Genomic DNA, 11954 nt, shown 5'->3' with positions numbered 1-11954 from the left:
GGTGGATATAGGGCAGTGAAGCCAGGTGCAATGGCAGCGCCCTCTTATGTTCAGCCTGACCACTGGGATCAAGCAGCGCATCAACCCTTCACATGCAGGAGCCAAGCGCCTGCGGATCCATGCACTTGGTCTCTGCAGAAGCGAAGGCCGTTTTACTGCGCGTTTAATCCTATAAATCAAACACTGTCTCACCAGGAAATGATGCAAAATAAGGCTGTTGTGTTGCTGCTTGAACAAAACCACAGAGGTCTGCACTCCATCAAAGTTCACCAAGTGAAAAGACCGGCTTTAGAAAATACAGTGTCGCTTTGAATATTGTTGTGTTTTGCATTCGAATATATTTAAATACAATTTGACCGTGTGATCAGATTATACTTGTTATAAAAACATTAGGGCTGTGAAAAATCCGCATTTTAACTTAAATAAATGAATATTAATGAACGAAAAACTCTTTTTTTAATATTATACTTAATTATGCTGGTAATTACTCTCTTCTCAAACACATAATTTTTGCATTTCTTTATTCTTCTTTGTAAATAAAGAGTCTGTTTGCTTGTCCTTTCATGGTCACTGTCTCTTTTTAACCCTTTGGTCCCACTGGTACTCTATAGGTAAACGTGTGGTACTTCTTCTCTGTATATATGTGTACCCTATGCCTTTTAAATCCAAGTGCAATGTGTGCAATTTTTGTTTGTTTTTGCTGTACTGTTACAAATACGTGTACTTAAAGCCACGTATTGACATTAAAAAATGGTACGGTTTTAAACCTGACACAAATTAGTTATAGGTTACCTGATCATTGAATATTTTGTGTAATTTTTAAAAAATATGTTATCCTATCGATGTTTCTGTCTATTCGGTTTGTATTGGGTTTTTTTTTTTTTTGTCTTTTTGTTTTAACATACTGGGGAATACACATTTCTTGAAATAAAATATTAAAATATTTATTGGTAAAACCCTGTATCCCTTTTTGATTTAAAATAATATTATAATGTGATAAATGTTTTATTAATATGTCTGATGCACGCTTGGTTTAAATCGCTTTTTCATGTTGGACAGGAGCTGCAGTGGTGTGATTTTACATTTTAGGAGGAGAGGTGCAGCAGTGGGGCAGGTATATGTCTGGGGGAAAATAAGAACAGATAATAAACTCCTCTGTTTTTCTCCGTCCTGTTTGAAGCACCTTGACAGAAATATGACGCGTAATTCAAAATATATTTTGATGTTAACCATTTAAATAAACGTCTTTTTAATATTTAAAAGATATAAACTAGGCTATGTACAATGTAACAAAAAAAATCACAAAACACGAGAATAATACTTAAGCGGTTTTAAATAAAATTTAAAAAACGCACAGGCTTCCGCGCGCGTGCACGCACACAAACACACACTGTTCCTTACATATCAGGAAACGTGACAATTTTCCATCTTTACACTGTGTGTGCGGCGTGCACGAGCGTGCGTGTGTCCGCCTGCGTGACGCGTTTTGCCTCTAGCCGCACATTTAAGAAAACAGAAAAACATTATTATTATTATTATTATCAACATCAGGTTTATATGGTTTAAATTTATAAATGTACCAATATCTGATCACATCATTTTTAAAACCTGTATTTATTTGCCTTATCACGTATGATTAAATTGAATAATAATTAACAGACATCCATATATTTTTTGCATATGTAATTAAAAAAATATTTCCCTCATTGAAAATTGCCAGATGTCAGGATCATGTCAACAAAATAAACCCTCAAAATTCTTATTGTATTGAATTTGTGCGATTAACCAAAAAAATTAAAGAAAGTGAAAAGGAGAAACATAATGGTAAGTATTTAAGAATTACGTCATGTTCTCTCAGTATTTAAAACACATTTGTGTTTAAAATATATAAATTCTAACAGACTCCTGTTTTACAAAGTGTGTGTCAAGAAAAATATATAGGAACGGAGCAGTGGTTTCAAGTCCAGGATGTAGTATATAATGGTGAAATCTTGGAAGGTGCGCACACACACACACACACACACAGACACACAGACAGAGAGACAAACGCGTACACACGCACGCACGGACACACGTACACACGTACACACACTCCGGGTGAGAGACAGGTGGGACTCGTGGGGTTTTACGCTCTTTGGAGAGACTCAGTGAAACAGAGGAATCCCAAATCAGAGCCATATGACCACTCCAGGCAACAGAAACACTAGAAGTGGGGATCCTCCTCCCCTCTGTTTGCAAACAGAAGGGACGCTGGGATCAGGTCCCAGCATCGCCAAACCCACTTAAATACCGCTTCGTGCTCGCTGCATTTAAACTTGACCATGACAAATTCAGAGCAAGTCTTCTCCTTGATGTTGGGAAGAAAAACAAAACAATGTGAAGAGATAAAAGATGACATGTGGAAGTGAAGTGCACGGCGAGTACACACAGACGGTGATGTTGGATATGCACAGATCTTAGCTCCTTTCCAGGGTCAATTCAACGTGTCTGTCTACTACTACTGCTGCTGCTGTAGACTTGCAGCATATATGGCTATATACATCAGAATTTGGTGGAATAAATATAATAATAATAATAATAATAATGATGATGATGATGATGATGATGATGATGATGAGGAACATGCCCATGTGATCCAAGCTTCAAAAGTCATCACCACCGGGGTCAAAGACCACCTGAAGGTGTGTGGGGTAATACTAACTAGTCAGAGCAGCAGAGGTAGATCTAAAGACGCTGAACTTCTACCAGTATGTCCATCAAATGCTTTGTTCCTTTCTCTCCCCCCACCCTCCCAGACCCCGGCCCCCTACGTGTTAGCTTGTTAATGGAGTTAACAGAGAAGGTGTTTACTTTTGCAAGACACCTTGGACCGAGGGGCCCAGCTAGGACCTGCTCCCTCAACTCAGCTCTCTCTACCAACGCTGCAGCCCTATATGCCACACCGACGTCACCGATGTCTCACGATACTCCGACTCTGTGCTTCTCCTCCTGTTTGAATCGTTATCATTCTGACAGTGTTGGATTTAAATCGCAGGGAAGATGCTCAGGAATGACACCTGTATCCTTTTCTACCTGCACACCCAGCTCACGTGGCCTGGTTTTCCTGCCAAGACGACTTTTGTGTTATGAAATTTCAACACGTGTGTAACAAGCCTCTTACCTCATTCCTGTGGCAGAAATACTACCCATCATCTGTCTGCGGAACATACTGTACTTTTTCGTGCTAAGCTCAATCAGTCGTCTGGCTAACTGTCTATAGCGTGCGTGTGTGTGAGAGATACAGAAGGTGTAGTTGTGTGAGGAGTGAATAATGACAGCAGGAGGCTGAGCTCCTATATTAACACCGTTGCTGGCCACGTGTATGTAACCGCCGTCACATTAGAAGTAATTACAACTTCCAGTTGTGTCAGAACTGTGGCTGCTGAATAATTTGTCACGTTGTGCATCTGTACAGCCCTGTGGAGCATCAGCTGAATCTAATTCACTTAAACAAGTTGTTTTTCTGCTTACAGGGGCAAAAAGATATCAACATGAAAAACTGCCTTTGACTTGTAAAAGGTCACACTCTCCCCGTGGTCAAACGACAGACACTGATGTGATCTTCTCCTTTTTCATGGCTCAGATGTTACAACACATGCATCGCGTCGCAGACACAATAATCTGTGTTTTTTGCTGAAAATTAGACCAGAATTACCAAGTTGCTATTCTTCCGTGTGTCTTTTTCAAATTAAACATTTACACAGAAATTAATAAGTGTTTTTTTTTGTCACAGTTTCAAAACAATAGAGTAAATGTTAATACCTCACGTTGTCATGGATCTGCACAACATAAATGGATCTTTGTACCAGGCTAAAATTTGAAGCTTCCTTAAGTCCGATGAATAATACCACAACAAATTTATACATAATAGGATTGGATTTTTTTCATCAAACTTTTCAAAATAAATAGGAACACAGATTGTTTTCCAGCAACAAAAGGTTTAATTTAAAAGTGATCTAATTCCATAGATCTCCCCTTTTTCTTTTGAGCGTCTGAAGATTGCAGTTTCATATCAAAATGTAAAGCAAACAATCAGCATGATCCAAACATCACATCTGTCTGTGGGTGCACACACTGTGTAATCAACACACTGGGCTTTATATTTCCGTGGGTACCCTGGATTTGCGAAAATGGATTGGAAATGAAGCTTCTCTGAAACTAGGACTATAGATATTCATATATATATATATATATATATATATATATAAAGATTTTCTTACTTTTTTAATAAAACCAATGCTTTGCTTTAAGTATATATATTGTGTGTATATATATGTGCCTTATATATATATATATATATGCTCCCATATAAGGGAAATATTATTTCCTGAGGAAAAATGGAGGGAGGGTTTGGGGGGGACGCACTGGTTTTGAACACCCTCTGTTTAGAATTGTAAATGCATTGCAAAGGCCCTGCTGTCCAATTACATATATCTTTCATGTATGAAATCATGCATGTCTCTGTCTGAAAGGGGGAGGGCTGACACAAAAGGAACAGCCCAGAATGGAGCAGAACAGTGTGCAGCCCACATACAAAATAAGGTCTTGTGTCGGTGCCCTGGAGCCCTGGGCAAGGAGCTCCATCAGCACACAGGACAGGGAGGGGAGCTGCCCCCCCCAAACACACACACTCATACACGCACAGTGGAGCCCTCTCCACTCCTGACTCCCGCTGTATTATTGTTGTCCTGTTTCATTGAAGCTGAACCTTTTGCTCCATAATCAGACCTTATGGAAAAGAACAGATTCAAACCACATCCCTAATTAGCTGCACCAAAAAAATATAGTGTCCTCTGCGTTTTTTTTACCCACAATGACTTTAAAGAACAAAAAATAATTTTAAGGTTGTATTCCAGCCTCGGTGAACCAGATTTGGTGAAAATGATTCCAAAACAGAATCCTTTTGACCCCTTACCAAAAGTCAGTGTTAATATATTTTCTGTTTTAATTGGACATATTTTTAAAATCAAAACTTGCCCTGTGAAGAAAATCCGGCCGTATCTAGGCCTTTTTCAAATCCAGATCCATTGATAAAACCTACAGAGGCATCCACTGTATCATATATATGTATATATATGATACAAACATCAATATATTTAATAAAGTCATTAAATGTACTACACATAACCTCGGAATAGGTTTCAATCATGGTCCAAAAATGTGCTGTTACTCTTTTGTGAACCAACTGAGAACTGAATCCTAAAAAATAAAGTTGAGGAAAATTAATTTGAATGTATTTCACAACCATGTGCTGTGAGGCCCAAACATATGCATCAGGAATGTGTCATGAGTGAAACGGGTAATGCATAGCTGCTGTATACACACACACACACACAATGACGTAGGCATAGATATGTACACATATTGATGCCAATTATTCTGCTAGGAAATCACTTTGTCCTAAAAAAAAAGTCACTGACTTTTCAGACCATTTACGTCACCAAATTACAGCCATTACAGATAACTACAACAAAGAGCATGGAGTCAATTCTATGCTGCAGATGTGTCACAGTGGAACTAAATAATAAATCTGTTTCTGTTCCTTTGCGTAAATCTGCACTGAGTCAGCCTTCAAATTCCACATGATACCAAGTGTGTGTGTGTGTGCGTACATTGTGTGCCTGATCACACAGAACCAAACTTATGCAACTTGAATTGTTCAATCTCTGGTCTGGTCAGTAACTGATTCTACCTGGGCAAATGAAGAAGCCGTGAAGGCAGCGTCTGTCAAAACAACACTCTCATCATAGTCTCTTTAAAACAAAACTTCCCTTCACACTAAGTCTGGATACCAACAAGCTAACGACACGGGAGAAAGACTGAGGACAGGTTAGCTTCAAAGTGCTAAAGAAGTGAAAGTGCTTAAGGCTGGGACAGCGGGAGCAAGGGGACTTCACAGCCTTACCTGATGGGGTTTTTGGTCTGTGCTGCCACCGCACGGAAGCCTCTCTGACTGTGTTGTCTTTTCAAGTGTCTGTTTGAAGTCAGCAGGCAGAAAGGTCACGCCCTCTTGGTCACAGCAGGTATGTCGTAGCAATGGTGGATGGCCGGCGGCTATTGCTAATGTACTTTTGTCTTTTACTTTACACAAAATAAAATAATGTGGGGGATTTTTAAAGCTATAGGTTGGTGCCTGGGCACCTTGAGAAAAATTTGGTGCTATACTCCTAGAATTCCAGGTATTTCCAGGGGTTTTCAAAGCTATATGGTTTGGAATCTGGTGATTCCCAGAAAAAGATCAAGTCAAGATGACAGCATCACCTGCAACAGAAAACAAAAAGAGAAGAGGAGCATCAGAATCATGTTTTAACAGAGTTACAAACTGTGACAGTATTGAGAGAAATCCATGGAAGTGCTTGCAGAGCAACCACAATTACTGTACCTCATCCCTGACATCTAAGCAGATAACAAATGTTTTTCAGCAGACACAAACCAGGGCAGAGTGACTTCAGTCAAGACTTTCAAATTAATATGCAGGGTTTTTTTCCCTTCTTTTTTTTAGAGCTAACAAAATTAATCTTTAATTATTTGTATGATCCCACAGGGCAACCTCTTAGAATTTCATGATAACATATAACAGGCGAAGAGATGCGTTCCGCTCATGACTTTAAAAAATGAGAAACTTAATTTCCCTGTAACCAGAACAAGACATTTCCCTGTAATAGCTTATAAATAATTGCCTGTTCTGCAGAGGATGGTCTATATATGACAACAAAGTCTCATAGACAGTACATATTTATTCAGCTGTCAATTCTGGGAATGAAGAAAACATGAAGAAAAGGCTTTGAATTCCACATGGGCCTGGTTTGAGAAGATGGGTAAATATGCTTGTCATATGTTCCAATAGCTCCGCAGTGACAGAGGTTCAGTTTGGGAATACAGGCGGGAGAGGCAGACAGCTTGTGATAACTGAATAGCTCTTTTAAAGCCACTTTCATTTGGAAACAGTGCGATTATTTATTTCATTATTTTATTATTTATTATTTTACCTCTGAGGTTATAGTCAAGTTAAAGCTCGTGCCTAATTGTCCCCAGGAGTTTTCATTGTGGTGCTGATAAGGGGCTGAGGGAGTCGCATTTAAAAACTGCAGCTAAAAGAACTAGACTCATTGGTCACACTGCTCAGAGTGACAACAGAGGATCCGCATGAAAGCCCGAAAAAGAAACTGGGTAAAGAGACAGGCCGGGGCAGAGGTCTCGTGTGGTTATGACGGGGTCTATCAGTTTCTTCTGGCCCAGATTTTACTGTGTGCTCAGCTTTACTGGACGATATCACTTAAGTTTGAAACATCAATTTGAATAATGATCCTTTTAAGCTGTCTTAGATATGTACACTGTACATTAGTATCTAATCAATAAATAAATATTTTTTTAATGACAGGGTTCTGTCAGCACTTCAGCAGACAGGAAGTGGCCCTGTTGATTTGTTGTCTCTCCGTCTTACTGTCCGTCTAAGGACATGACTTTTATGTTTGTCAGGGCAACCTGTGAGAGTGTGTGAGTATACAAGTGTGTGTGTGTGTGTCGGATCAATAGCCCACCCACAGCAGAGCCGCGGGCCATCCCTGACCTGAGCTATTGATTAGGCCTGGCTCAGCTGCCAATAGCAATGTGCTGAATGTGACACCAGGCTAAGACAGGAGCTGAGGAAGGGGGTTTCTGAATTGCCAGTGGCAGCCCCACAGCACACCGCAGATAAAAGTCAATTCCACTTAACCAAATCACTGACAACTAAATAGTTAGCAGACAGAAGAATGCTCAGTCTCTGATGGCAGCGGCTTGATGGCTTCGGGGATTTCCTAGCCCCTGACCTGTGTGGGAAAGCACAACAAGCCATGGGAGAAGACTGCGACACACACAGGCCGCTGTGCACAAAGATTGACCTCAGGTTGTGTGGCACCGTGCCCGTGTTGGGGTTTGAAATTAAAGTCACTTCTCATTCTCACTCTTGCCTTCACCTCCACCTTCATACTGTATCATTACATGCACGTTTATGAGCGGCTGAAGTTAAATCAAGTACCACGGGGAATGTTTCCTTTTGTTTGTTGTTAGCAAGTTTGTTAGCAAAGACTCAAAATACTTCATACAGTAGTTTGGACACTGGTTTTTCAAGTACAACCAAAAATTGTACTTTCTTGAATGGTACATTTATATATGCGATACATTTTATTGTTTTACAATAAAGAAGCAAAACATATTTGGTGGCTATCGAGATTGCAGTAATGTTTCATTACAGAGTTTGTGCAGTGTTTATGAAGTACAGGACAGTGTTGGTTAATTCTGCTCAATGTTTAGATTTATTTTGCTAAGACATTAATACTTGTAGTAAAGTGTGGTATTTGTAGGATTAACACAACATTTCTGGATTAAGATGAACTACCTCTGATCGTCTCCAGTACACTCTCAGTCCTTCAATAATGATTTTTGTATTGATTAGACTGATGTCTGGAAATTTTATAGTATTTTTATTAGGAAAAAAAAAAGAGTAACGTCACCATTTAGGAGACAGATATCTGAAATTAACGCAGCAATACTATAAAGAATGTAGCTTTCTTACTATTCGGTTTCAAAAAATCCAATCCTGTGGCACATCAACTGACTTTTATAAGCCCCTCATCAATATCAGCCTCGCTGCAGTGTTTCCTGTAACTGCATGCTCAGACTTAATGCAGTCTCACTGATGTAGTCAGCCTCCTTTCGATCCATCTTGTTGCCGGTCATTACTAGTCCATATTAGAGTAGTTTACATGTCACTTTACTGGTCCTTTGCCGTGTGAATGTAATTCCGTGACCACTGCTTCCTTGCGCATTCAGCACCTATCTATGGCTCCATATCTCTCCCAGTAATTGCTGAGTGACAGAAAGGCAATACTGACCACTTCATTATAGGACAGCCAGACTGACTGGACACTGGCCTCTTAGCTGTAGGTCAGTGTGACCAGGCTGACCTTTTCTGCCCGGGTCATCAGGGGTCAGCCACCTAGAATTTACAAGGACCTTCCCAGAGTTGCTGTGGGTGCCATGCCGTGAGGTAGCCGCGCTCGGACCGACCGCTTATATCAGGTATTGATTGCAATTAGTCTACTTCAGTTGGGGTTAGACTAATCTCCCAACACAGGGGTCTCAAGGGCAAAGGTGTCAGTGTAAAGTTAAGTATTGGGAGTAACAGAACAGTTGGCAGAGCGGAGTGAAAGAAGAACCCAACAAGAGATCTGGGGCTTTGGGCTTTAACAGAAACTGCATTAAGAGGTCCTGAACTACAGCTACTCTTCAAAGAAGGAAAAGGAAAAGACTGAAAAGTTCTGTATTCTCATATGGAGAGTGGTGAAACTTAGACAATGACACTTTTATTGAGAAATGAAATCTTGCTCGTAAAGCGTCGGACACAGATAGGATACCAATCGTGTGTGTGGTGTGTGTGGGAGTGCTGCGTGCTCCATTACTGATCATAGATCGTATTGTTGAGTTTTCTGGTGTTTTCCTCTCAAGGTGGTGACTTTATACTAAGATGGCAGTGATGAGTATTTGTTCAAACCATTACTACGTATTCCCAAGGAAATGTGTTCAACCAGACACAAAAACAATTAGCTATGACTCTTTCTGTCTTTCTGTCATCCACCTTCAGCTAATGCAGAAGAATAAAGATGTGTGTGGTTGTTAGTCTGCTGGAGATGCCAGTGTGTGTGTGTGTGTATAAGGCCCTTTATGTACATACTAAAGCATCCCTGATGCTTGTTAGATCTTGTCTCTTGGCAGCGGCTTGGAACCATTCATATTAAATCACAATAATGGCAGATGAGCTCCCGCACTGGAGAGACAAGCATCTATTTGAATCTGCACTTTATTACACTTTGTTCCCTTTAATAAAAAAAACACTGTGAAAATATAACCCATTTTTTAAAATCCCAGATAAACAGCAACGATCACATCTTTAAATAATGAATGATCCCCTGCCTCTCACCGACATGAATATAACTGAAGATAATTGAAGACAGCCCATGTCCTATATGAGCCCCATCCACCCCCCAGGAACAGAGCTGATTCAGAATCCCGTCTAACTTCAAACATTAGGTTGGAGTTGGAGTAATGTAAAAACCACCAGCCTGTTTACACATTTCCTTCTAATTAAGGCGACAGGATCAGTTTAAACCTTTGTTTAAACTTGACGTGTGTTTGTCAGACATCCTGAGAAAGTATCACTGACAAATTACCGTTGGAATTTAACACTTTACCAAACGATAAAGGCCTCACATGAACTGCAGCCAAGGAATACCTATTTCACAATCCATTCACATTTGACTCATTTTCAGCTGAGAACAAAAGACTTCTGAGAAACAAGTTGCCAGAACTTGGCCCCGAGACAATAACCTTTTATGACCTGCATTAATTCACAAAATATGATGTTGGATTTTACTTTAGGACTTTTTCATCTGTTTTTAATTTTTTACATATATAAGCTTTTAGAAGCTCTCTACCACAAGAGGAGGACGAATAACTTTCAGCAGCTCAGAGAATGGCCACAGTGAATAAGAATATGATTTGGTGCAGGTTTTCTACCAGGTCTAATTTAACAATCTCAGTGTTGAAGGAGACAGTGTGGCCTTGGCCATGTGATGACCTGGAAATGTTAGGTTTGCTGCCCACAGAGCATTCTCCCTACCTTCTGGATCATAACAACAGATGTACTAACAGTAGTGACGCAATGATCCAATGCCAGTATTGATATCAGGCCAGACACGAATACTGGTACTTCTAAACATGTACCACGCCATTGAACTGTTACTCTACAACAACTTTTCACCATTGGTCAGCCAGTATTTTGTGCTGCAACAAGTTTGAAGGTATTTTGAGAACCAGGGACAAAGACCAGAGAAAGACTTACCGTAGATTAGTTCTGCTCTACAATCCATAAAAAAAAAAAAAAAAAAAAGATACACTTAGCACTGAATACACTAATGTCTCTTCTCACTTCAACAGTACAGTAAATGGACAAGAGTTTGACACCACCCTGGGTCACCTTTGGTTAAGACTTATATTTTGTTAATATATTTATATAAACAACAAAACACAGTTTAAGTGAGACTTTGTTTACTAAGTTTGCAGTTTTACTTGAAAGACTCTATAGGTGTCCAAGCTCTACTTGTTTTCTGTTCAGCTGGTTGTGATAACTGTTGATTTTGTTTATCTCTGTTCTTCAATACTATTTTTATATTTTATCCTTAGCTTTATAGATATACTGCCGAGGGTTTTTCTTTAATACGGAACGATTTGTTTCCATTTGGACTGAAGTAGCCTTCTGTTAATGAGAAGAAAAATAAACCTGGCCATGAGCATTTTCCTGCTTGGTGTCCTCACCGTGGTTTACACACCGTTAAAACCTATATATAACAATGGTTTCCAGTATATTACATATCTTTTAAAAACAACCTAATGAAGTATCAGCACTGGTAATGGTATACTAGTACTGGTTTAATAGTACTGGGACAACCTTAACTGAAAGGAATGTTCAGAATAATCTGATCACAACCAGCCATCTCTATGATGGTCTGACATCTTATAGTAAAACAGTGGCTGAGCCTGAGCGTAATGTTGCAGCAGCTCAAAAACAAAGTCACTAAAATGAACCTGTTGGTTCTAAAACCTCCTACAGATGACGCACCAAAGCACTTTCTGTGTGAGAGCCTATAGAGTGCTGAAATAACACTGTGCTGTTTGGAATGATTTCCCCGTTTTCCCACTGTGAAGCTGACCAGCGGTGTGCTGTATGTCTAAGACGGATAAGGTACAGCCTGATGATTCATGGCCCGACAACATAAAGCTTCTCACCATGTGAGCACCGTCCAGCTGACTCTGTGCTACGACTGGCGGTGATTACGGAGGAGGAAATAATCATTTCTTACAGTGCAGTCATAGTA

The sequence above is a fragment of the Cynoglossus semilaevis genome, chromosome 5 (genome assembly GCF_000523025.1).
Source record: "Cynoglossus semilaevis isolate Cse_v1.0 chromosome 5, Cse_v1.0, whole genome shotgun sequence".
Taxonomy (NCBI): domain Eukaryota; kingdom Metazoa; phylum Chordata; class Actinopteri; order Pleuronectiformes; family Cynoglossidae; genus Cynoglossus; species Cynoglossus semilaevis.
This window is presented reverse-complemented; position numbering follows the sequence as displayed.